General features: G+C 40.2%; 1 protein-coding gene across 1 annotated transcript in view; it reads left to right on the top strand.

The window, feature by feature from the left end:
• Positions 1-25060, top strand: part of LOC127382291 (hormonally up-regulated neu tumor-associated kinase-like) — a 92885-nt gene that overhangs the window by 30534 nt on the left and 37291 nt on the right. The gene's annotated exons all lie outside the window — the stretch shown is intronic.

Genomic DNA, 25060 nt, shown 5'->3' with positions numbered 1-25060 from the left:
TTTGCCCTTCCATTAAAGTAAGGAGGGCAAACCATGGGTTTAGGCCTAACCCCTTGCATCAAGCTCATCGTCACTCTAGCAACTGAGCACACTCACTACGCTTTATGCCCTCATACCCTGTGGTCTCTCCAGATTTTTTCACTTTCATTGAACTTGCATAAATTAACACCTGCCCACCCGCATCCTTGCTTTTGCTTCCCTGTGCCTATTATTGACCTTGAACCTGCATGTTGGAAAAACCAAGCTCAGTGTCTGAAATGAAAATAAAATCTCAATTCAAATGGCACAAAGTTGCTTAAAAATGTACATCTGCCTTATTTTTATGATGTGTTTAAAATTAAATGTTCCCACATGGGTCCAACAGGGCAAACCACGTCCTTCAATTTAAATAGCCTGTTTACTTTAAAATCTGAAACTAGGTACAAATTTAAACCCTTTTTGGTTTTGTCCACCTGGAAAAAATTATCAAATTCTTAAGGGTGCATTGTAATATGAGCAAACACTGAAGAGTGTGAATTCTTAGGTTTCAATATCTATTTTTAAATTGTTTTTCATGCAAGCTTTTAATTTAGATTTAATAAGATTCTAATTGCATTTTTAAAAAATACTAGTTGATTATTGAAGACATATTTTGGTAGGATTAACTTACATAGCTTAGACTTCCAAAATATTGTTCTGAATAATAATTTGGTATTTTATGATTTATGCTACCAGGTCTAAATATAGTTAGCTAAAATAATTATAGAACGATTGCAAGAAATAAACTATTATACATTTTATAAGAGCATACATCTCCTATATAATTATTCAGTGTCAATAGTGTCTTCAGAAATCTGTTGATAATTAATGTATGATGAGTGCTTAGTTATATTTTAACATTGTGTAATTAAAGCTAGTCAAATGTTTTGCCATTTGCCATCGCTCAGAAACAAGAAATTTGCATGCTAAATGAAATGAGCTTAATTCTCAGGTCTTTTCCAGCTGCTTATTGCCACTTCAGTGTGCAAAAGAGCCAGAAACCCATCAGATTTGCTTTGCTGATGGTTCTCCATAGAGGGGAAATACTGGGTAATTCAAAGCAGCAATTGTGGGGTGAATGCCACCTTCCCTTCTCCAGCTAGAGGGTGTGGCATTTTGCTTTGCTGACCTGGCACTGCCTGCTACAGCAGATCTGGGCCTTTAGGCACAGGAAGCTCTTGTGTATCTGTAGTCTCAGCCTAAATGAAGGCTTTAGACCTGGATTGAAAAGGCATTAAAGTCACCTGGAATCTGTCCCTTGCCCTCGTTCGGAGCCACACAAGCCCTTGGTGTGTTGCATGCTCCATAGAAACACATCTTCCTGGCAGTGAAAAATCTCCTGGAATAGTTATTACAATGGATATTATAGGAAGGACTGCACTGGCAGAGAGATTAATGAGATAAACCATTCAATCTTTTTTACCATTTTATTTTTACATTCTCATAAATCCACTTCTCATTCCACTCACTCTAATCTTGATAACCCCCACTACACTCCTCAAATATTATCTACAGCATTCTCTTTCGGAGTTTTAGCATAGAAAATGCTACTTTCCTGCCTTGTTTTGCTCTGTTCACATTAAGGCACCTGTTTTGATTTTTGCTGTACATGATGTTGTGCTTTTAAATACTTTACGGGCATCTTCTGTACCACCGTCCTTTAGTGTTAGCTCAGAAGACAAACATAATCTTTGACATCTTTATTTGATTTAATACCACTTCATGTCAAAAGTTAGACCCTATAAAACTGCTGGACGTTATGTCTAAACCAAGTGCATGTCCCTCTGAACACCAGCAGGAACCTCCACAGAGCTGGAAGACTTCCGGTGATCCACATCATCACAGGCTAAGTAACTGCTTGAGACCAAACTGATCATGGCATTCTCTGCCATGAATCACTCCTCAAGTAATTAAAGCCAGTATACAATCCAGAACAAAACCCCAGTTTTGATGCTTGATCAAAGCCCTTGCTCCCTGTGCAGTGCAGTGGCCCTACCCTGCTGGGTTGCTGAAGTCAGCTGTCAACCAGAGCAAACATGCCACCAACCCAGTGCAGGCTGGTAATGGCAACAGTCAAGAGCAAAACAAAGGTTTATCTGAATCTGAAGTATGATTCAAGTCATTGTTTTCTAGGCTTTTGAAAATTAGTGAAGACTAAGCTAATCAGCCTGCTCTGTCTTTCTATTTACTGAAGAGAAATACATCCACTGGGGAGAAGATTAATGTGAATGTGTGCTCTCTGCACAATGGAGCAAGGAACTGAGTGACAACAGGCATGGAGAAGGCTTAGGTGCTCCATCTCTTTTGGTTTTGATGATCAGAGAGGGCTGGAGCACCTCTGCTATGAAGACAGGCTGGGTTATTCAGCCTGGAGAAGAGAAGGCTCTGGGGAGACCTTGTAGCAGCCTTCGAGCACCTGAAAGGGATACAGGAAAGCTGGGGAGGGACTTTTTACAAGGACTTGTAGTGAGAGGACAAGATGTAATGGATCAAAACTGGAAGAGGGGAGATTTAGGCTAGATGTTAAAAGGAAATTCTTTAGTGTGAGGGTGGTGAGACACTGGCACAGGTTGCCCAGGGAAATTGTAGAAGCCCCATCCCTGGAAGTGTTCAAGGCCAGGCTGGATGGGGCTCTGAGTGACCTGATCTACTGGAAGGTGTCCCTGCCTATTCAGGGGGGTTGAAACCAGATGATCTTTAAGACCCCTTCCAACCCAAACCATTCTATGATACTATGATTCTATGAATATGGGATTGAAATATCAATAAAACTACTAATCATATGCAATGTATACACAGCTTTGCATCCCTCCCCCTGGCCCCCAGATAAGTATTTTAAACACAACTTAAAAATAAATAACTTTATATAGGACAGTTTTAAATTGTTATTCTTTTACAAGTAAGGTTTAGTTCGTTCAGAGGAAACTTGGAGTAGACATGCAAGGAGCTGAGGCTAAATTCGTACCATGGTTTTGTATTTTTCAAACAAACTCAGTCTACATAGACCAAAGACCTTCAGGTGGTGCAAATCAGCACAGCACAGCACTACTGCAATCATCTTTACCAGCAGCTGGGACTCTGGCATGGTTAAAAACTTTCTTGTTGAATTAATAGCACTACTTCTTGTCAGCATCTCTCTCCCAGGCAGTCATTATCAAGAGCACTGATCATGGCTACTGAAATATTTTGTGACTAGAGGACTAGATTAATAATGACAGGCCACACGGTAACCGTATTTCTTTCATCATTCATGCCTTCTTTTTGTTGCAAGGAACAGGTGCACCCAGGTTCCAGTCCCATATTTCATCAAGGTTGTCATCTAATGCAGCAAAAAAGGCAACTCTTGGTTCTCCTGAGAAGCCTGAAAATCAAAATTATACAGGCTGGAAAACAGGAAAAGCCTTCTAGCAGGATTGCTTTGTAAATACTGGAATAGACTTCCTGTAGAAATCACAGCTTTGGTGGATGTCCTTAATAACAGGAAAGATTATTCCATCAGGAGCAACAGAGCAACTGCATCCCACTTCTGGGAAGGATAATGGACTAGGTGATGTCTTAGATCCTTCCTGACACAAAAATAATTCTGATTCAGTAATGTTACCAATTGCCCTCCAGTGCATGTGACAACTCCATGATTTAAGCACTTAACAGGTAGATTAGGTTATGGTTGGTGGATTTAGGTTATGGTTGGGCTTGATGGTCTTCAAGGTCCTTTCCAGCCAGGATGATTCTGTGACCTCCTTCCTACAAGCCACCTCAAAGCATTTGTTCCTTTTACATCTCTTCCTGACAATGTAATGTCACATCTAGTCCTTATTTGTTGCTAGTTGTTATTCAAGTCTGTGATCCTAATTTACAGCACCTCTCCTAAAATTTCTAAATACCATAAATTTACTAATTCAAGCTTTCAGAGAGTCCAAAATGTTGTTCTAGTTTAACCAGAATGAAAGACATATTACAAAGCAGTGAACTATCAGATGTGAGACAGCAACCCACATTAGGATTCATAGCTAGCTGGGTATGTGGTCACAGATACTGTACCAGGGGGTGGATGACTAAGCTTCCCTCTGGGAGAATTATATGCAGGAATCTCTACACAATTTTCTGGGTACTTCAATACCAGAAAGAGAGAGCAATAGAATTATGAGTATGGGGGGGGGGGGGGGGGGGGAAGGAAAAAAAAGGGGAAAAAAAAAAAAAAGAAAGCTATAAACATGACTGAGCAGCTTGAGGGGCTGATTTATGAGGAGAGGTTAAAAGAATGATGTTCAATTGTCTGCACAATGTCCAACAGCCATATGTTAGCCACTTCAAGTATCTGAAGAGTGTAAACACCAAGGATGGGAATAAATAACTAGGCTGGAATGAGAAGGTGTAGCTAAGAGTACAGAAAATGTATATACTATTCTACACAATGAACTTTGTTAACTAGAGATCAGTATCTGAAGAAAAGCAGCAGGAGTCTCATTGTTCCTAGCAACTTGAGAGCAAACAGGACAAATCACTGAAAAAAAAAACAACAAACATTAGGTATCTAGCTGGGGCTGGTTGGCAAGAGAGCTTGCCAGCTATTACTGCTTGAGAATTCCTTCATTTATGTTATAAATCGAAATGTAAGAGACAAGTGATGACTCATTCAACTGAATTAGCCATTTGCAGCTCTTAATCTTACTTGTTTGAAACATTAAAGCAAGCAATATGGTACCCTTGTGCATACTTGACTCATAAACACTTCCTGAAGGTATTTTCTGACAGATATTTTAAAAATTAAAAACATGCCATAGCACTGCACATTTAAAACAAATAAAAACAAAGCAAAGCAAACAAATAAACAAAATTGCTCCTAAACAATTGTTTAGGAAGCAAACTTGGAATTACTAACAGAAAACTCCTGTGTTCTTACAGGTTATTCTCATGTCTACCTAACAAAGGGATAAATCACTGCACTTGTAATCCAGAATTCAGAGATTCCCATTTTCCTCTGCAGCTTCAGAAAACGTTATTTTGTACTTCTCCTTTGCTGCTCAGCCTTCCTCTTATAAGAAAAAAAAAGTTTGTTCCTTGTCAAAATGCTGGAATCCCTATTTATTTGCAAAAGAGGAAATTGATATTCCCACTACTCTTGCACAAAGCCATATAATTATTTACTAATTCCCTCTTAGTCCTGCTTGTGTCTTTTAGAGATGGATTAGAAGGTTCAAAAGAAAAAAATGTACTCAAAGTGAACTCCAGGGAAAGTTCCCCTCAAAAAATGTATTCAATGCATATACCTGTTTTGGAAATTATTAGACTCAAGCTCAGCCATATGAAGGACACAGGGGTGTTGACTTTACAGCTGGTCAGTTAGCTACTTAACAATGCAGGAAAGGACCTTACATCAAGAGGTGGCTCATTTGAGAGAAAAGTCCAGGAGTAAATCAGTGCTTCTGCTCCTAGGAAGCCAGGGGCTGACATGCCAATATGGCCTAGACTAGATGTTCACAGCTTCATCTAAGGAGTGCAGACATCAAAATACAAAATTATCAGAAGGGTGTCTAAAGTAGAAAGCAAAACTCTTTTTTTTTCTTAAGAACATTTTTAACATATGTTGAGAATTATTGCCTCAATCCATGAATCAAGATTATAGCTCCCAAAATTCTCTGTTCAAATAATTTCTAAAAAGTAGAGGCTACCTTTCCAAATTGAAATATTTTAGCTTCTTCAGGGTTTTCCCATTTTTTAGTTGTTTTTTTTTTTCCCTTACTTTCCTGCTTGCTTTCTTTTCCAACCCACCCCTGAAGGAAGGAATCTAAAAAGTGCAAGAAGGAAAAGCAGAAAGGAAAAAAAGAAGAAAGAGAGAAAAACCTATGGGAGAAAAAAATCCACAAGAAAAGAATGAAAAAAAAAAAAAAAAGATTACTGAAAATATGTTTCAAAATCTCAGAAAAAGAAAAAAAGCCTTAGAAAGGTCTCACCACGATGCAGAGAGGGTCTTTCAGTTTAATAGACAGATCCCATCCCCTGGTGAAACTACTCAGAGCAGTCTATCAAAGCTCCAGCAGAGCCATTAGTCTGCAAAGGAGCAATAGGTGGAAATTCAGGACTGTGAGTGAGAATCCACCCTGCTGAGCTGGCATCGCCCACATGACCTGTTGGCTCTGGCTGCCTGCAAGGTTTTAGCCCACGTCCTTAAAAGCTCTTAGTGTGCCTCATATGAGTCAGTGGAAATAAGGCACCTACATCATGGTTAGTCACCTAAATACCTTTGCAGATCAAGGTCTTATTTCAACAAAGGCCACCACAGGGCATCTTTTGTCATGGGAATCAGGATTTGCCACAAGACCAGTGACAGAATTTGCCACAGAAGGTCCCCAGCCAAGCAGCTTCATTTGGAAATGACCACGTCCACAGCAGCATCTACTTTTCTGACTGAACGTTCCCATTTACTCTTGGTTAGCAGTGAAACATTTACAAGAACCCTGAAATCTGGGAAGAGTTTTCCCGCGTCGTGTGGATTCATAATAGAAATTTTGTCCACAAACATGGTCATTTTTCTTAAAAAAAAAAAAAAAAAAAAAGTGACTCAAGGAAAACAGCATCCAGGGCAGAGCAGAAAGTGAGCTGACAGCCCTGTGAACCCAAAACAGCCCCCAAGAAGATCTGTCTGCCAGCAGAGCCAGCGGTGGCGTCAGCCAGAGAAGTCAGCCACAAATCCAGACACGGCTGCTGGAAAAACACATTCCAGGTCCTACACACTGCTGCCAAGTCCACCCCATGATTATAGCCATGGACTCTGGAGAACTCAGAGGAAGAAGGTGAAAAGGAATAGGATTAACATTGCCTACGCTGGGAGGAGGCAGTGTCAAGGAAAGACTGAAATTACTGGTAAGTCCCATTTTACTCCATTCTAGCCTTATTTTAATGCAAGTTCAAGCTATAGTCTTTCAAAATTTAAAGGAGATTTTGTCATTTTTTACAGCAAACCTAGCTTTCTTAGCAAACATGATAATGGCCTTACATTTCATGGCCTTGTGCCCCAAAGGGTTCCAAAGAGTTTTACAAACTTAAGTTGATAGGTGGCCAACGTACACAGGGACCTCTTCATCCACCACTGAAATGTGCTCAGCCTCCAGGACAACCTGTCATAAATTATTAGCAAAGCACAGAAGCTCTCTGCAGTATTCCAGGTTAGGACGTGATGAAAGCTTTATGCTACTGAATCTGAATGAGAAGGTGGAACAAAGTTATGTGAGCAGAAATTCAGTTGCACACAACACTTCAAGGCAGCTCTATGCCTGCTCTTAAACTCCTACTACAGTGCCTTTTAGTGTTACAGTTTGATGACAGCCTTTGTTTTCCCAAAGCCTCCTTCAGGAATGTCCTCAGCTACATAGTTGGATTCTCCTTCCCTTCCAACTGGTGCATCTACTGGATCCATGTCACTGGTTGTTCCTTCACATAGGTGTCCCACCACAGTTTTCCAACCATTCTCAGTGTCTTCTGGGACAGCAATATTTCAAGGCCAATAAAATTCTGAGCGAAGTTTTGCACATCTCTTTCCTCTCTTTTGATTACTGCTCAGTGATGATTTGCCACATATGATGCTTTCCTTCATAAGTGCTGCCGGGTTTAAACTCTCTCCTCCACACAAAAGTATTTCACCAGCAGTACAAAGTTTCCAGGCCCAATAGCTACCTGTCCCCAGCAGGAGAATTACTCTTAGCCATTATTTGCTTCCCTTTCCTAATTCTACACTACAATTATCATTTTCACTCTAAAATATTTATTAAGCCACTTCATTCTCATGGCCTTTCCAAAGTCAGGAGAACACCAAATGACTTAATCCTTTTTAAAATGCATTACGTAGCTAAGCAGACTTGTGCAAGTGTCTACAGAGATGGAGGGGTTTTACAGTGCAACAAACCATCTGATAAAGGTTTTCAGACACAGACTCATCCCAAATTCATGCAATACTGGTTGTGGCTGCCATTTTAAAAGTATCAGCAGAATCACAGATATTCTGAACAATAAATCAAACAAAGAGCACTATTAAACTTGAATTCAAAGATAGGGATTTAGGCATCTCTTAAAGGGATGTTAGGAAAAAGAATGCTTTCTAATTCCAGCTGCTTTCAACTTTCTTTTTTTCCTATCTACCTAACCATTTTCTCTGGTAATAGGGCTGATTCTTGGAGCTGTCACTCATGCTGCACACAATTCTGGCCCCTCTGGGGCAACCATGGACTAATCTCAGGATAATCACTGTAAGAATGTCAAACTCAGATTTTTTTTTAATTTTAAGCTTTTGAAAAGTAGACAGTGTCTTCTAAATGTAAAATGTTTCTGGTCATGTGAGAGTAACAAATATTAACTGTGAGCCTGACTCAAACTTTAATCCTAATACTCAGCAGATGGTCCCATCCATTTCAGTACCCCTGAATATCTCACATGGTACTGCGCTGTGCATCCAATAACGGATCTGTTGATGATGTATCACTTCACAAGAACCAAGTAGGAAATCTGTTACACTCTAGTACAAGTGATAAAAAGGACAAAACTGACTCAATTTGCCATAGGAATTCTCTATAGATCAGGTACACACTAGTCTTGAGAAACTGCTTTCTTTGAAAGCTCAGACCTCTTAGGAGACGTGAAATAGAACTATTTATTTTACATTTTAACTACTTCCTTACACAGATGTAACAGAGTTGAGCCTGTCAATCTCAACCTGGGCTCTTATTTTCCTTACAAAGCTTCTCAGAAGCTAGAACTGGGTCCCATAGTCTGACTTCCCAGGTCTTTTAATCACACCAAGTGATTCCTGTACTGGGCCCAGCAGGTTGAGCTTGGCTAAGGCATCTGCACCTGGCTCTGGTGAGTTCAGCACACAAATCTAGTGACAGGGGTCTGGTCTGATTTGAAGATGTCCAGAGATGAGACACTAATATTCCCCACAGTGGTATTTTACAAAGGCTAATCTTTTCTCTGTTAAAAGCTCATGTCTTATTTCCAATACGACTTGATCTGGCTTCAGATTCAGACTATTGGTTTTCATTATTCTTTGGACAAATAAACCTGTTCACAATCATACACATAGATATCCAGCCCTGACATTCCCATGCTGTCTTCTCTGTTCTCCCAAAGATCTGAATAGTCAGCAAAGGCAGACTGGCTCATGTGTTAAAAAGCACAGAGCCCAGCTAGAGAAAATGCTGCAATAAAAAAAAAAAAAAAAAAAACAACAAAAAACAAAAACAAACAAAACCCCACAAACCCCACAAACAAACAAACAAAATAAAAAACAACAACCAAACAAAAACAAAACACCCAACCAATTATTTTAATATTTTTTTTTCAGTGACACAATGACATCCACAAAGATGTTCAGTGTTTTCAGACTGAGGTGTTTCCTTGAACTTCTCACCACCAGCTCATTGTTGGAGATCTGCCTCCACAGAATCCTCTACCCACAGCAGCTAGTGGTGAGAATACTTTTCCTTCTCCAGGTTTTCTTGATGGGGGACCCAAGTTTGTTCCCCAATTTGCCACATTTCAAAGAGAAACATACAATACCAATCTCCTCCTGTGCTTCTTTGTTGGACTGCTACTCTCACCTGAGGTGGCTGCAGAAAATCACACCAGCATTTTAATAAGAAATTCAGAAAAGTTACAAGACCTTTCCATTGGTGTTTAAATCTCACACAAACAGCAGGCTGCAGCTGTAGCCTTTGCTGCCTATGGATAAATGTATTATTTTAGAGCATGGCCAAGACCTCCTTGTAGGAGGTCCTGCAGGAGTGGAGCCAGCAAGTGATTATGAAAGGCAGCCTGAAGAACATTTGACACTGTTTTCTGCCTATGCTTAACAAGCACCTCGTAGTTGGGGCTGCAGTTTGCATGATTTTGGCCTTTAGAAAATATGAAACACCTTAGTAGATGGATTTTATGTCTAGGAGATTCCATCTGAGGCACTGAACCCACCCAGTTTTATTACTTATACTTTCAAAAGTTTGGGAAAAGCTTCAAAGTCACATCTGAAGAATTCATGAGCTTATCCTAAAATAATACCTGGAACTCTGGCATCCATGCACTTTTTAAAAAAATAAACACAGACAAAAAATCTACTCTTCAAATACATCTCATCAGACTTATTTTCTTAAGGAAAAAAAAAATCAATTTTATTCATTATCTTGTATTTAATTTCCTTTTAATAAACAAGCCTTTATTTACTACCTCTTGAGATACAGTCAGTATCCTCGTCTGCCTTGTGGCTCAGTCACTGGGATAGAAGAACCAATTGGCAAGTGAGAACACTTGAGTTAATAAAAGCAAAGAGCAGAAGCTGCTGACTGGGCAGAGCTACAAAGGTGAAGAGAAAGGCATCTTCCATTTCAGGAGAGAAGCTGGGACCGTAATTGGGAACGCACTTACTTCTGAGGACTGGAGATTTGATTGCCTCCCTCATGATTTTAGTAAGACACCCAGGGCTTCAGTAAGACACCCCAGACAAGCATCACAATGGCTACCTTATACACTGTATGGCCATTAGTCTCCAATCCACAGCACTGAACTGTTACTGGTGCTCTCTACACTGTGCATCCAACTATGAGGCAGGTGAAGATTAGATTGATAAGAGAGAATATACTGGGAAGCCAACAAAAAATGCAAGAGAGAAGTGTCTTGTACTATTTCAGATTTTAATTTTAGGTAAAATAGTGTAAATAGCCCTAAAAGAATGGACTAGAAGTCAGCTTTCATCTCCAAGTTATGTTCCCTTACTTGGATATGAAGCCACCTGTTAAAGGTCCATGAAACTTGCATTCATTTCTACACAGCAGTCCAGCTTGAAAAGAAAGGTTGGAAACCCCTGTACTACCATAAGCTGGTGAATACCCTTCTCCCTTGGGATTCTTCTGAGGGAAGGACTGCCCTAGGTTTCCCTTTCCCTAGCAGTGAATAACCATATTTGTAAAGTGGTGCAGACTGCTGGGTTTTTTGTGCTGACCTCACTAGTATTGGTTTGTGCTGGATGTGGCTTGGACACACTTCTTGGGTTGGCTGGCTCCAAGGTGTTCATAAGAGGAGCATCATCAAGTGTGAGGATCCCCAAGTGATGGAGGTCATGTATCCTGACAAAAAAAAAAGTCTGGAAGGAGAACCTCAGGTTTTCAATTGTGAATTTTGACCCATGCAGTGTAGGAAATGTGATGAAGTGCTGGTCTTATTGGCTGCTTTGAGATACACTGTAGGTGCTCGCTGACGTGGGTTCTCTGTGGCATTGCCTGCTGCTCAGCACTCTAGCCCAGAGGCACCACAGGTGCCTATGCAACAGAGGAACAGGAAAAAAAGCCTTTTTCAATATACTGACTTGGCACCTCAGAAAAAAAGGCATTCATCCATAAGAGGGGATTAATAGAAGTATGGGGGCAAGGGGCAAAAGAGAGGAAGTAAACAGAGGAAGGCAGCAGAAAGTAGAAAGAAGGGAAGAAATCAGCTTAAATGAAATATGGATCATAACAAGTTTCCACACAAGCCTGAAGCCCCAAATTAGAAAAGAAGAAATCAAAAGATCCCTTTGAGACCATTAAGGAAAGGGAAGCCTGGACAAGCAATTTAGTGTATGAGAGACAGGGCTGGACTTGTGCAGGCCTTTGGCATTTAATTGGGAAGGGAGGATCTTGAGCTGCTCGAGCTCTGAGGCTAAAAAAGAGGATGGGGGACAATACATACCACTGAGTCCCGTAGGATTACTAGCCCTCCTTTAAGAGATTTGAGCCTGGCAGTAGATACCTAGGGACTCAAACACTTCTAGGACACGCATGAGGGAGCAAGGCCACTGGAGGGCCAGTGACTAAGGAGAACTCCAGACCCAGAAAAGTCAGCAAGCCAGACGATGATGTGAGGAAAGAGCTCAGCCTTGCCCACATGTAAAGAAAACAATAACATGACATTTTGTTAGGCCGGTCAGTTCTCCAGCATTGCAACACTCCTCATCCTCTAGTGTCTGGCGTCAGATAATACGTCCAGTTCAAGAAATTAAGGTGGAGAATGATCTCAGTTGGCGTTCACTGCTGTGTTTCTAAAAAATAAGCATTGCTAAGCTAAGAATGCTGCTTTTCAACAAAGTCACTATGCTGGAAAATTAATTACTGTAAAACTACCTGGAAGAACCAGGTAGTGATCCCCACCATTTTCCTGCAAAGCCTGTGGTTTTCAGAGCCTGTCTTAGTCTTCATGTGCTCAGTTCTGACAAAGTTGCTCCAAAGTCCTTCAGGTTAGCCCAGGAACAGGTTAGCTCTAGATTGCTTCAAATCCTCATTCCAGAATTCAAATACAAGATTCAGCAATGTGGGATCAAGTTGTTTGAGCTTTCACCCTCCTCCTCTGATTTCCTCAGATGTGTTATGAAATATATCACAGCTGAAAAGAAACCAAAACAACTGTTAGGCTGTGGTGGTGAAATTAAAAGCAACTGAGCATGTCTTCCCATGTAAGGTAAATAATATATGGAGCAAGTTAGGTCAGTCATGCTTGTTGGTTCTCAGTTGGGGTGCTAAAACCATTACTTATTACACTGTTCACTGCTAGTTGCCAGCTTACCTCCTTCTTTGTTCTTTATTTATTTTTCCACCTGATATGGAATATCAGGATATGTAGTGTTTTTATTTCTAGAGATGGGGGTGAAAGTGTTCTTTTCTTAAAATGTTCTTTTTTGTGCATGTACGTAATGCCTAAAAGAGCACTGTAATGGAAATTATAGTTAAAATATTTGCTAGAGGAAAAGGTCAGCTTAAGTAAGAAAGAAGGATGATTTCATATTTCTGACTGTTCAGATACAAGCAAATCTTAGCACCAATAAATTATGTCATCTGTTAAATTCACATAAGCAGAATGCCTCTGTACATTTCGCACTGTTATGACAAGGCTGTACAGAACAGGGGTAAATAATCCATATGAAATAGCTATCTCTATAGGGTCACTTGTATCTACCTTATCTTTAAATAAATCAACTGAGAATTAAAGCCAGGATGGTTTTCTGTTCTGTGTTCAGAGACCTAAGCTGTGCCACATTAAACAACACAGTAAGCATAAATTTATATTTGGCCAGAATGACACTGAAGGTTGTGCCTTAGTGTGTTACTCATTGAGATACTGTCCATCCTGACCTTGGCTATAGCTTCATATTTTACACACCATTACTGTCACAGTCACAGAGAGAGCCAACAATAATTTGCTCATACAATTTACAATACATTGTCTCCCAGACACACTGAGGGCTCTTTAACCATCAGCAGATGTGGTGCTTGTACTAGCTATATTTGAACAAAGCAGAATCCATTCAGCTCTAAAGTCCCTATGGCTGCTTGGCTGTGTCTTGAGCTTAGTGCAGAGCTAATTTGGTGTGCATACCACTGTAACTAATTAGAACACGCCTGAGAAGTTTCAGAAGTTTTAGCCCACAACCTGCTGTCTAAATTTCACACGTTTCTCCCATTCCCAGCATCTGAGTTTTAGGAGTTGGTCCTCAGAGGTTAATCAGCAACTAATACTGTAGCTGCTCTGTGATGTTCAGCCCTTTAGATTGTTTCTGTGTCAAGACTATTAAAAACTTCTTTCACCATACCCCCTACAAACATTAAAGGTCACTTTTAAATGCTCGATATATGTACTTCATTATCAAGTCACAAAATCTTACACAAATCTGTGTATTTGTATTAACATTCCTAAAAATAATCTAATGTAAATAAGATAAAAACACCATAACTGTTCTCCCCCAGGAAAGACAGAAAGGCTGCGGTGTTCATCAAGGTGTAGGTACAGACCTACCTATGGAGAAAAAGTCATTAAGAAAGAGGAGAATGAAGAAAAAAAGAGGAAGTTCCAGGTTTAGCTTCCTGATATAGTAATACAAATGTGTCCAGCACAGTGCAATAAAGAGCACAGATATCATTATATTTTTTCAGGGTATAGAGCCATCCTGACCTGGTGACCACCCTTGGCTAGGATCAACAAATAACTTGGACCAGTTGTCCATGAACTCAAAATTGATTTGGGTAGAAAAGCTTTCTAGCTTCAGAGATCAGCAGGCTGAGAGCTACAACCACTATTTTTAACAGCCACAGTAGGCAAAGAATTGCCTTCCCAGAAAATTTCCCCAATCAACTTTTGCTTTGTAACAAAAGAGCATGGAGGAAAAAAGAAACAACTCAGAATGTTGCAACATATTTCATTTTTTTGCTCATTTTTGCTCCTTTACTTTCCAGATTAAGAACTAGAGGGTGAAGAAGAAGGCAAGTCTGAAGTAGCTGGGGTTGACTTATGCAGCCTGTATTTTCCTCTACCTCTTCTCCTACAATAGTTCCTTACATGTTTTAACCAGTGTTGCAGCCTTGGCTTTTCAATACATTTCATCCTGTCACTTATTTCCCTTCCTAGTCCTCATAATATCCCTCCCTGCCGTCTGCCTACCAGCACCATGGTACCTTAACATATAACATGGTGTTTATTGCCTGTTTTGACACTATGGCTCCACAAACCAAAGGTTTTGTCCTGAAGCCTGAGATAGCCAGCCTGCCAGGGAATTGTGTGGCAGCAAAGGAGAGCTCTTATGCTCATTAGAAAAAGAATTGAGATTCAGAATTTCCACTTCTTACTGCTTCCACGGGAGACAGTGTTTCTCTAAGCTGACCCCAGCTGCTTGATTGCCCCCTTGAGTCCGTTGCCAGATAATACATAACCCCAAACAGCCTTAAGTTTGCTGGAAGTTCCTCCAAGGGTCTGGATGTAGGAACACTGCATCCAGAAAAAGGCAGCTTTACACTTCCTCCCCTGGGTGTCCTTTTTGCTCTTTGGACACAGCAGAGCATCCGGACTTCACATTTCATTTCTTTCTCTTTGCTTCCTTTTCTGCAGTCATAGAATTATAGAATAGAATGGTTTGGGTTGGAAGGGACCGTTGAGATCATCTAGTTCCAAACCCCTGCATGGGCAGGGACACCTCCCACTAGACCAGATTGCTCAAAGTTTCATCTAACCTGGCACTGAACACCTCCAAGGATGGGGATTCCACAACCTTCCTGGGCAACCTGTTCCAGTGTCTCACAACCCTCACAGTAAAGAATTTCTTCCTAATGTCTAACCTAAATCTCCCCTCTTCCAGTTTAAAACCATTATCCCTCATCCTGTCACTACAAGCCCTTGTAAAAGGTCCCTCCCAGCTTTCCTGTAGCCCCTTCAGGTACTGGAAGGCTGCTAAATGGTCTCCTCAGAGCCTTCTCTTCTCCGGGCTGAATAGCCCCAACAGCCCGCCTGCCTCTTTGCAAAATCCAGGTGAATTTTCTGTACAGTTAGATGTTGGTCTAATTACTGCAGACTGGACATTTACTCCTTCTGCTGCTTCTCTATGAAGGATCACAATGCCTTAACTGTCAAGCATTGCAAATGCTTCTCTGGGACCTTTTGTTCTTATATAATAGTACCCATCTTCGTTGTGATTATTATGAAATGAAGGACCTTATCCCTTTTCTTAAGCTGGTTTTGCTTAGCTCCAACACGCCTCCAAATTTTCTGAACTTCAGGGTAGCAGTTGTCATCAGAATAGATAATTTTGTTCTTATACAGCTCTTCATTGTTCTTTCTGGCTGCCTGTAAAAAATTATTGCTGAGTTTGATAATTCTGGAAACAGAAAACTACATATCTTAGCTGGACCTGGGGATTTTTGTGCTTCTGCCCTATATGGTCTTTTTATAATACTATCAAAATGCAAAGACTGTGTAAGTGAATGAGGCAACATTCCCACATTTTTGTTATTTTCTGCATTTTTAGAAATGCCATAAAACCTGTCATTGCTTCTCCTTTGAGTATTTTCTAAATCTTTGGAGTCTGTTCTGTTTTACCAGGAAAAATGAGATGTGTGTTCCCTGCATAAGGTTAATCAATAAAATCTTTGCAATCTCTTCTCATCTGGCCAGCCTCACTTTAATTTCAGCAACAGTGCTAGGCAATTCACTCAGAGAAGCAGCTTAATCTTTCTGAAGCCTTTCTAGTTCATTTCTCCATTATTTTACTCTTTGTTGCTCACCCTTCTGAATGTGTTATCAAAGTTTATGTTAGCCAGTTGTTTCCACAAAGCTCAAGCTCTTCACATTGTGTTATCTAGGGAAAATCTCAGGTTTTTTAAAGTATCTGTTGTTCCTCAAGGACGTGGAAGAAAACCTTGAAAATATGTCCTAAAGTACAGTAAAGATTGAAAAAACAGGATACAAACATATCCAAATGTGTCCTGTTTCTAATAATTCTCCTTTTCTTCTTAATCTGGTGATTTCTGGGGCTTGATTCATAATTTTGGAATGCCTGAGACTGGCAGTCCTATTTGTTACCAAAAGTACAACAAATTTTCTTTTTGGCCAGTTGAGCAGCTCAGGAGAGTTCTGGACAAAACTCATCCTCCAGCTCACTTCTTAAGCCAATCACTAGCCCCAGCAATTCTTACTTTATACCATACTTTCTTTTCTCTTCCTTTCTGAAGTAAGAGTCTTACACAGTTTCCCTGTTCTTTCACACCTATTTTTGCAGCGTGTAAGTGTTGAAGTGGATAAAGTGTGGCAGGCAACCTTTATTTTAAAAACATAGCCACAGTTTAATGCTGGGCCAGCAATTAAATGAATAACAGATTGTTCTCTATTAATCCCCCCCCCTCCAATAATAGGGAAGGGAGAGGGAATAAGGGAGAGAGACTTAGGGGTTGGAAACGAAACTACACAGCTTTAATGAAACAGTAGTGACGGAACGGAAAAGAATGAAGTATATACAAATATATATACAAAACCATTATCATGCCCCCTGACACGGCCCAGATTTAATAACCCAGGAAGGTTAGAACTGAACCCTCTTGCTTTCTAGACTTCCTTCAGAGAGGAGCCAGGTGTGGCTGGGCCCAAAATCCTTCTCTCAGACCTGGTCTTTTCCCAGAGAGAGTAAATGTGTGACGGTCCGAGTAAAAGCTTGACCGTCCAACACCCCTTGATCAGATTAAGGTGCAGCGACACACAAGGCCTGTTTATAACAACTAACACATTTATTACACTAGTAGGAGTTAATATTGAGCAACCTAAACAAAACCACCCACATATATATATATTAAGTAAGGAAAAGGGGATGAGAAAAAAAAGGTGAGGGGGGTTGGGGGAGAAATGAGAGATAAAGAGGACAGGAAAATCACCGGTCCTGGATCCAGTGTTGTTGGTCCAGCCCACGGGAGGGGGGGTCGGTGTCCATGGTCAGTGTAGATGAAACTCCCCAAGTCCACCATTGCAGCCCCCTATTTTATAGGCCTAGAATCTTGATTTCACAACGAGTATGTGTGATGGAGCCATACATGTGTGAGCAGCTGGAGTGGACCTGCCGCCTCTGCCCCTTGATCATTGTCGTTATCTCAATCGTTGTTATCTCAATCGTTGTTATCTCAATCGTTATCTCATCCATGCAGGCTGTTACTGCAGCCTCCATCCTCCCAGGCAGGCCTTTTGTGATGCACATGAGCAGGGGCTACAACGGGGTTTCGATACCATTTCCCAAAGGAGGTGCAGAGGGCTGGTCCCTCACACTCCCCCCCTCCCCAGCCTGTCCCCCCAGGAATGTTCACGTCAGCACCCAGGCTGCAGGGCAGGCCCTGGAAAGTCCCAGACTCCTTGAGTCAGCAGCAGACAGGAGCTGGGTGCAGGAACACAGGGATTCAGGAACACACGGATTGGGATCAAAGGCAGGTGAACAGAAGGAATCCTCCCAGAACACTGATCATGGACAAAGAGAGCTTGATCCTCGTGAACCCCCAAATTTATCTTGAGTATGACATGTATGGATTGGAATACTTTATTTTTTCAATTTTGGTCACCTGTCAGGTCCACTTCTCCCCACAGGAGGGTTGCAGGTGTGACTCCTTTACTCCCTTCTGGTTCTGGAGCATAACATGTTTTTCAGAATCAAGCAATGGCCTTGGTTCTGTACACCCTTCTCCAGCAGTAACTATAAACATGGAGCTTTATCAGTCCTGGAAGCAGACACTGACTGAAAAACCTGCCATTAATTTCAGCAACTGCAGCTACTTAGAAGAGACTTAACTGAAAAGTAAAATCACTAGAAGGAAAATTGGTTCTATCCTGGCTTAAACTGGGACAAATATTCTGCAATACCACAGCCACATTTACACATGCATCTGTTCGGCATTGGTGGTAGATTAAGCAGCCTCTGTCATTCATCCTCTCCTGCATTCCCCGTCCTATAACTCCTCCACATGTACTTACAGAAAAATGCACCAGGAAACTGGGTAATCAGACCCAAGTGCAGCTCAAGGACAGTTGGGATTTGTTTCTGCCAACCTGTTTGTGCCAAATAACTCACCATGACCTGAGACATGAAGAATCTGAATGTTTTGGAGAACATTGAGGAAGGCTGCCAACATTACACTGAAAATTAAAATAGTGCATTAGATATTATTTTTAATTTTCTGATTCTTAGAAAAGAAAGTAATTTATCCAAGATCAGCTTTATGACTGCAGTAGATATTTTTTTAATTGGTACTTTAACCAAAGTTTTTGGGTTTTTTTCAGACATATCTGCCACACTGTATGGAACAGGAGTTGATACAGTGCACAGAACTACAGCAAGGTACCAGGCTTGTTTCATTTGTAAAAGTAGTGTACTAAAAATATGGAGACTGTTTTCAATCCTGTCTCTGTAATATTGGAGAATCTGAGATTTTAAAGTCAGGGCATACCAGTTTTTCATTTGGGAGATGAAAAATAAGATTAAATTATGGACATTAAAAACAAGAAAACAGAACAGTGGAAAACAGCTAATCACACCTAGTTCAAAGTGAATGTTCTTTCTATCATGGCTAAAAGATACTGCATAGGCAGCAAACTCAAGTGTGTTACAGGGTTTCCAAATAAAAATGACTCTAGACAGACCTGAAGGATAGAAAGGTGGGTTGTTAAACACTGAAAGAGGTACAAATCAGAAAGCATGAAAAGGTCTCTTGGATAAGTCTGTAAATCATTGTATGAAATAAAGCCTGAGGAGAGCCAGGAATCATTGCAGAGATTTGCAAGGAAGGTTAGCTCTGTTTAGCCTGAAAACTCTAGGTTATGGTTCTGGGTAACACTATGCATGGCCTCTTCCTCTTCCACTCCAAAGAGCTAGGAGCCATCCAACTGAGCAAGAGTCACACTTGAAGCAAGCAGAAGGAGGTGGCAGCAGCCTGGAAGCTTGTGCAGCTCCTTGACAAGGGGTGTTGCAGATAAGGCATGAGTACATCATCACAAGGGAAGGTACAACACATACTTACAGGGAAGATCCACAAGATTACCAAATAAACAAACTACAACAGATCCAGGAAATCTCCTGAACTGACAGGATAGTTGGGAATGGGAGAGTACAGGTTGTGTCTGGTCAGTACCAACTTTTGTTTGTCCTGTTCCTACTCATTCCTAGCCTTTGCTTATGGCCACTGTTGGAGCCAGGATAATGGTAATAGGGGCCCTTGCTCTGAACCACTAAAGCAAATCTAATGGTTTTGTGACTTGAACACAGTCATTAGGTATTTATACCAACCTGCAGGACCCCTGAGCAACCCACTGCAGTGAATTTGCCAAATGACTTCTACCTGGAATGACTATCCAACAAACTTTAGATTCTGCAGCATGGCATGCCTTAATTTTTATTTTTTAAAAAAATATTATTCCAATAGTCACAGATTCAGTCATTAAAAAGAAATAACTTTATTTCAAAAATGTTCCTTTTTAGTGAACTTTTTTAATTAAAAAAGATGTCAAAGTGGAGGTCCTTTGTTAAGTAAATAACACATTTTAAAGAGATGAGCAGTATCATGTGTTTTAAAAATTACCAGCTTGGTGTATTAAATAACAAATACATAATACAAGAATAGAACTTTTTTCTGTTCCCAGTTGTCTAAAAGTAATATAAAAAATGTTTTTAAACAGCTGGATTAAAATACTCCACATTAATTATTACGCTGTTAGCAGCTGCACTATCCTCTGCAAGTCTGGCTCTTCCAAATGATTAGAGCTATATATTACATAATCATGTTTTGTTTACTTTTCTTTCTAACATCTTTAATTGGCACTCTCAGTAGAAGGGCTTTAGGTTCCAACTCAAATAATAGTAGGTCTTGAAGCTGTAGCCATAAGCACTTTAATCATGTGCTCTATGGAACAAGTTCTAAATATTAAGGAGAATATGAGCTCTACTGGCTAAATAAAAAGCTGGATTCAGGCAATACTTCTTTATAAACACAAACTAAATCTCACTCTGTGTGACCTTGAGCAAGCTACTTGATCTTTTTGTGCCTTGTCAAGACAATTATCAGAAACTGTGCTTCTCTGACTAACAGATGTTACTATACATCAGCATAGAGAATACTAGAGTTAAATGCATTACTGAAAACATTCATGATGATAAAACAACGTGGAACCAAATTTCTTTCATTTCCTGTGATTTGTGTCTTCATAATTCTGACTGCACTCACTGAAAAAGCCATTTAAACCATGAGATCACTTGTTTTCCAACAAATTAAGTCCCAATACTTGCCAATCATTCTGCTTCAGAGGTCAAGGAAGATAAAGTCCTTCTCTTCCTTGCATAGATCCTTAAGACCATTAGAATTACATCTATTTGCAAGAAGTTCTCACAAAACTAACAAGTTCCAAATGTTTCCTTTTCTTAAATGCATGTTTGTTTCAAATCACATGTTTTTAATCTGTGTAAACTGCCCACTTTTTATTTATCTGAAGCGTATGCAGTCTGAGAGATACCATAAATCATACAAGCCAAGCAAATACTTTTAAACAGCCAGTTGATACAGGCTGTTGAGCAAGAGGAAAAAACACTAACTTCTCATGAGCAGGTCATGAAAACTGTAGCACCAGTAAGTAAAAATACTGATTATGGAGAGTTCTATTATTAAAGCTTGTTATTTAAAACAGGCCTAACTATAACTAAGACTAAATACACCATGGCAATAGGTTTGAATACCTTAGAGTTAAAATCACATTAACCTAAGCAGTGTAGGTTCCCTGCATGTCATCTCAAGGTGATTTTCCAAAGGTTAAATGCTTATTTAAAACTCATCTTAAATTCTAGCCGTAGTGAAGGAAGGGAGGGAAGTGCCTCCAAGGGTGGGACATGCTACCCTAGAACTGCTGTTTAAAATGAGGATGATGAAACATGGGAGTGTCTGTCTCAGGGATAGAGGAACTCTAGATTAAATTCCTCTTTGAGTTTCCAGGTTGAACACCTAACTTCAAGTGAGATCAATTCCTGCCAAAAGTAGGACAATCTTTTTAATGGTAGTAGGCAAATAATGTAAAAATCAACCAAAGCCAACAAGCCTGTCTGATACCAAAATCCTTCTCAGTCTCTACGTCTTTTAGATGCATTGCTTGGCCATTGTTGCTTGGAAGTGTTTTGCAGCATTTTAAAACTATGGGGTTTTTTAAATGTATGTAAAAATGAATCTGCTTTATCTAATTGTGATTCTATAAAATAACACAGAGAAAGAATCTGGTTTGATGTGTTCTATCATAAAAAGGGCAGTGCTGAAAAAGACAATGTGCAAAACAGAGCAGAACAAACACTAAACTCCAAACTCAAGAGAAGCACATGCCATCATTAGTGTGACCTCTGGTAGTTGCAGATTATTACTATTCAGGTTAATGTCAAATTAACACCCACTTGAGGCTGCAGACTTAAGATGGCCCCATGAAACTTGTTGTCCCAGTAGGCATCGTTACAGATGTTTTCCTGGGTATCTCCCTGGTTTACAGAGTCAGCTCCTACAGTTCATGGTATGTGCAGTTGTTGCCATACTATGTGTCACTCAGCTCACCATTTTATGAAGAAAGTCTTTCTGGTGCTGCCTTGCTCAGGGTCTGCTCCAAGTGAAGACTGAAGCTGCCTGCAGCCCTTAACAGCTCAGTCACTGAGCATAAAACATCTAAAGCAACAGATGGGATTGTATCTTTAGCTGCTGTTGTTCATGTGACTCATGATGTTCCCACAGGTAAAAGGCAAAAGGAAAAGCAAACCAGTTCTGTCTCTGGTGCTGTTAGGACAGGAAGGGGCAGCTTTCAAATAACAATAAGGCAAATTCAGAAATTAGAATCCTTCCAACAGCAAAGACAGACGGTGAAGAGTTAGGTAAGATTTTCCCAGGGAGATTGTATAGTCTCCAAAACCACAGGCCCTTAATGTCAGGGTGGGTTAACACCTGGTAGCACTGAGACAGGCACCATCACCTGGTTTGGAGCACAGTGATACAGAGCAGAGATGCTTTGCTCATCCTCTTCCCCTGCTATGATTCACTGCTCTTTCTTGCCTTTCTGAGAATTGCCTCCTTTCAAGAGTGAGTACTAACATCTACAATCTCTTGCTAGTGAAGATGGTTTTGTCTAAAATCATGCCAGTAAGGAATCATGCCACTGCACTTTATATTCTAGAAATTATTTTATTTCCAAAGAATTGATAAGTTTTTTCCTAGAGCATTTAAAGTATATGTGTTTAAAAGAGGGTTGAATCTGGAGAGGTTTGAGGGGATTTTTTTGCTTTCCTTGTCAAATGAATAATAGCAAAATGTTCAATAAAAATTGTAACTTTAATTTAGGGTTATTATATGTGAACCTAAGTACTTATGTCTTCCTAAGGATATACTCCAGGTTGCTTAAAAATTAGGGTTTGAAAACTGAGTCCAGGTAAAGCAGGAATAAACCAGAGTTCTTCTGCTGTCTCACACTGATGCCAGAAGGTCATCCAACACACAAATTATATATTTATTTGCATGTTAAATATATGGCATCTTGTCATATCACAGAAATAACCTGTTTCATATCAAATGGAATCTGAAGAGATTTTGGCAAGAAACAACAAAAGACCCTTAGGACATGTAAGCTAGCAGAGCCCTAGTGGCATCCATTCTTCCAATGTATTATTCATGGGGACTGGCACAAGCTGCAGAGCTGGGAAGGAAAGATAAATGTGTAATTATGAAACATCTTTGAGCAACATTGTTGGAATTACACTTTCAGCCTGAATCTGGTGTGAACTCTAATGAGGTTTCCCAAAGAAAGTGGGAAATAATTTCTTTTCCACTCCTTTTGAAACAGCTTCAGCAATGTTGTTGCAAAGGCTCTTGCTGCAATGTCCTGAGTTTCTCTCTGTTCTTGTCTGATTCTTGGAGACTTTAAAAACCTAACGATGCCAAGTGCTTGAAAGATGCCTTCACAAGACAGATTCTGGCACACCCCATTGTCAAGGCTGTCTGGTCTCTCACCCATTCCTGTGTAGTGAATTGAAAAACTGACACGTAAAAATACTAATCTGAGAAACATTTTTCCACTTGTAGGTTAAAAGAACCTTACAATCAAACTCTGCTGTATGTCAATATCACACAGGCAGCTGTCATTACACTCAGCCCTGTCCAGCTTTATTACTGAGATCAGAGATAGATATGAAACCTGAAGCCATACCTCTCAAGAAAATAACTGAAAAATAGAACCGCCAAAAAAAGACTTGAGTTTCCCAAAGATACAACTGCAGAGTAATGCTAGTCAGGAGGTTTCTAATGAACATAATGTGCAATTAATCAGTTCTCTCTGAGGAAAAACAAGATTTCAGACTTTAGCAGTAAAATTGCTGACTAGAGGAAGAGTTGCTTGTCTTGGGGCTTTTTCTTGAGGCACTAGGAGTAGAAAATTATCAGGACTGTTCCTGTGGAGTGCTGTCACTTGACTGTCCATGGAACCATAACACACTAATCTTTTTCTGGTACAAAGAAGTCCCAACTTAAATGTATTTTTTTTTCCTCTAGAAGCCCTAATAGAAGGCAGCTTCCACCAAATCATAGGACCTCTCCTCAACAATGTCCTCCTGGCCCTGGTCAAACTGCCACCCAGGTCCACAGAAGAGTATGTCACAGCAAGGATCTCAGCCACCTGGATGACACTGGCATTCCCTCCTCCATCCCTATTTCTGAGTAGAGCCCAGCACCTCAGGCAGCATCCACCAGTGCCTAAGCACTCCCCGGGCCCATCCACCCCATCCCTTAGTAATCTTTCTCAGCTCTCACACCATGTCCTTTCATTTCTCATCAGTTCACCTCATGACTTAATTCTTTTCCTTGTGTTTCCTGTTCTTTGGCCCCTTCCCAGTTGCTGAAGACTTGACACTAGTGAGTTCTGGGCATCAGTTCTAAAAGAAAAAGGACAAAGTAACCACTGTTTTGTTGCTCTTACAGTTACAGATGCTCTAGTAACTTTCAGCCTACAGGTAGCATTGTCAGTTTGCAGCCATGTGCCTTCCTTCCAGAGTTAGATACAACTGAATAGTTCCCAGTAGGGCTTATTTTCTCTTCTCCTAAACCACAAAATGTGTTCATAAACTATTCACATCCCTTCTCAACCTTCATCAGTCAGGCTAAATACAAACATTTTTCAGTCTGCAGGTTTCCTCTTCCCCTGTTATCTGCACCTGTTCCAGTTTGAATCTTTTTATGTTTTGTTTGGTTGGGGTTTTTTTTGTTTGTTTTAACAAAGGCAGGTAAATTATGTTAGAATTCAGCTAAGATCATATTGGTACCACACAGAATAATCCTTTTATTTAATGCCTCTGCTAGCAATACTTCGCCTGAGATTTATATTTACTTTTTTCCCAGCTGTGCCACATCCTTGGCTCAGTCACAAACCTTTGTCTTTCCCTGCTTTCAACTGCAGCTTCCTGCTTCACATAAAAATTTAAGAGAAGCTATGGCAATGAATTGAAATGTGTTTAATAACTTCTTGTTTCACTTAATTTAGTCACAATGAAGATTAAATGTTATTTATAGTGCTATTTTACTTGTTTAGATTAGAAGAATTTCTTATTCTTGAAATTCCAATAACTCAAAAATTATGCCAACAATTATAAACCAAACAGAAGGGGAAGAGAAGGAATCTGTGCCAGGGCCTGGGGCTGCAGTTCCAGAAGCTTCAGCTTTGCTACTGTCAGCTTCAA

Source organism: Apus apus, chromosome 3 (assembly GCF_020740795.1).
Source record: "Apus apus isolate bApuApu2 chromosome 3, bApuApu2.pri.cur, whole genome shotgun sequence".
Lineage (NCBI taxonomy): Eukaryota > Metazoa > Chordata > Aves > Apodiformes > Apodidae > Apus > Apus apus.
Note: the sequence above shows the minus strand (reverse complement) of the source record. Positions and strands in the feature narration are given on the sequence as shown.